Genomic DNA, 3,107 nt, shown 5'->3' on the forward strand with positions numbered 1-3,107 from the left:
CCTTTTCCCTTGTAAATAAACCTTTTATTAACCTTTTGTGTGTGCCTATAGTAGAGTATTAATAGCCCCTTTTTTAAGCGCACGGGTGAGGACCCATAGCCAGGAACCCCGTTCAATATCGGGACTGCTCTATAACAATACAACCTCCAAGTTTATTATGTTTTATAATCTTAGATGTAGATGTACAGTATTGAATTTAACAGACATACTACAAAGCAATTTTAAGTGAAAGTTTATCAATAATGCAAATATTTTATAATTTCCAGGTCCAACATTTTTAAAATACTTTGTGGTTAAAGTGATTAATATGTCTTAAACAAACATCATAATTTTTCTTTTATAAACAAAATAACACAGTGTATATCAGGATAAGTCATTTAATGAATGTCACGTCCCTCCAAACCCATCTTAGGTTGGTTCAGAATACTCAATGTGCTTGGTTTTCCCGACGGATGTCACATTTATTTACTCTCTTTCACTTAACAAACACTTATCAAACCTTGTGTGGAGACTAATATAAACCATACACAGATTTTCCCAACAAAAGTTTTCATCTCTGAGGTGACAACTAGAATAGTTGCTGACTGCCTGACCCACCCTCAAGACCATCCTCCATTCACTCCCACTATAACTGGCTCTCCCGTTCAGATGATGCCAGGACTCAATTGTGTGGCTCCAGAGTTGTACCAATATATGCCAATAGCCCCATATCTACCATGCTGAGGGAGAAACATCCCCGAACCTTGACAAGACCCTGTCATAGGATTTGGAATGGGAGGATAAGAAGATAAATATTTCCATCCATGTTGCTGCAAAAGGCCTGAGTTTATCTTTTTGATTGTTGAGTCGTATTCCATTATGTGTATATACCACATCTTGATGCATTCCTCTGTTCTGAGGCACTTAGTTCCTTTTATAATATCATGGGGGCTCCTCAATATACCTCCATGAAAAATAAATTATTTAAAAAGAAGACAAATATTTACTGCTCTTTCCTTGTTTAGATATGGTTCACCAAACAATACAGACCTCCTTTCTAACTTAAAAATTTTTGGTATAGGGGCCACCACTAACCAGAGGGGCCTAAGTGGGTGAACCATACACCATACTGGGTCAGTCTGCCTGCTTTCCCATCTGTGATCAGTGCTGCCCTTGGCATTAATCAGTGATCCTGGGCACTGTATCCAGCATGGAATCTCACTCATCAGAGAGCCCAGGATATCGCCAGTAAAGCTCTATGACTAGACAGGGCACAATCCAAACCCCAGACAGAAATTAAGATAAGCTGGGCCCAAATATGCCTTGGAGAGAGTACTGTGGGCTAAACCACAGCAGCAAGGAAAACCTGCCTGTATATAGGACTGAAACTCTTGATAGATGATGCTGCCTCTGCATGATACAGCAAGGCTCAGCTTCCAGGGGAGAGCATGGATGGGAAGACCATCAGTCTTGCAGCTACCAAGACCCTCTTGATTAAATGTGTGAATGAAAACAAAACAAGAGACCCTTGGTGCACAAAACAGCCATCCATTGTTAACATGTGTAAGCTATGACCAATATAGGCGAACCAGCCCAGAGACCATTCTGTACCCCACATAGTGTGTAACACAAAGCAACAATATATAACATCCTAAAAGAATGACAGTGTTTCTTCATGTGGTCCTTGACTATTGTGTTATTATCATCAGAATGCAAGTCAACACATGGAGTTCTAGATACAACCCCAGACCTATCAAGTTAGCGGTACCTCCTGTGAAAAGGACTGGGAATTTACACTGTATTTTAACAGGCTCCTTAGGTGACTGTGATGTAATATTTGAAAATTAGATATTGGAAATTTCTTTTAGCCAGGAGAATCCCGGAGGGCTATATGAAGAGAATAGCACTGGACAAAGGCCTTGTGTATATGAAGAGAACATTCCAGACAGGGAAGCAATAAATAACTTGAGCGAAGGCAGAGTGTGAGCAGAGGAGGGACCTTTGGAATGGGGCAATACGTAATAAGAAATAAATCCAGAATGGTCCACAGGGAGTCTCAGCTTTGCTTCGTTGGGAGATGACATCAATAATCCCAACAAAAAGCCTCATGACCTGAGCCAGGCAGGATAAGGTCTGCTATGATTCCACCCATTGACATATTTCCTGTCTTCACAATTCTCTCAAACGTTCATAGTGCAAATAATGGAGGATAAGGATAGAAAAACTGGAAAGGAGGCACCACAACATCAGAAACTTTTTCATACAATGGCAAGAGCTGGCAGTGGGGGTAGAAGGGATTAACACAGCCATTAATCCAGCTACAAGAACTAAGATCCTCAGGCACCAATGCCTAGATCACAAAGCACAATGCCCAAGCGGGTATCAGACTGCTGTAGGGAGTGCAGACCTGAAGATGAAGACACAGAGATTAAGGGCCATTAAATCTGGCCCCGTTCAAATTCTACATAGTTATACAAAACAACAAACAAACCACTCCATGAAGGAATGATGCCCTCCCAAAGAGAAGAAGACTGTATCAGTGCAATCTCTGCTCTGGCATGCGGCAGCAGTCCTTCCGACTGCCTGGGCCTATGCAGGTGCTTCTTTTCAACAGCTCTCCCTCCTCAGGGCAGCAGCTTCCTGCCTGTAAGTGACCTGTGATCTTGCAGGTACTTCTCTTCACTGACCTCCCTCAGCAGATTCAGCTCTCCTCAAGGCCGCCCGCCTGCAACCATGCAGGTCTATCTTAACAAACCTGTCCCTTTTGGGGAAGGCCTTTCTGCCCCTTTTGTCTATGCAAGCGATACCGGAATTGTCAGGCCTAGTCTCCCAGTCAGGAATGGATCCCAGGCTGCAGGGGCAGCACTGAGCCCCAGCCACTAGACCACCACGGGTTGGTGTCTCACGAAGCCGCAGCGGGAACTTCGCAGACTCTCAGGCAAGCAAGCGAGAAGAGGCAGGTTTGTTTTGAAAAAAGAAAAAGTTTATTGAGGAGAAAAAGAGCAGAAATAAAGTGGGACTCCCAGGCCAGGGAACCAGGCTTGGGAAGGGCAAGGAAGCCAAAGTGGAATTGTGTCTCAGGGAATATATACCTTTTTTCCCTCATTATTCTAAAACTCCACCAGTCT

This window comes from Talpa europaea (genome assembly GCF_964194135.1).
Source record: "Talpa europaea genome assembly, chromosome: 2".
Lineage (NCBI taxonomy): Eukaryota > Metazoa > Chordata > Mammalia > Eulipotyphla > Talpidae > Talpa > Talpa europaea.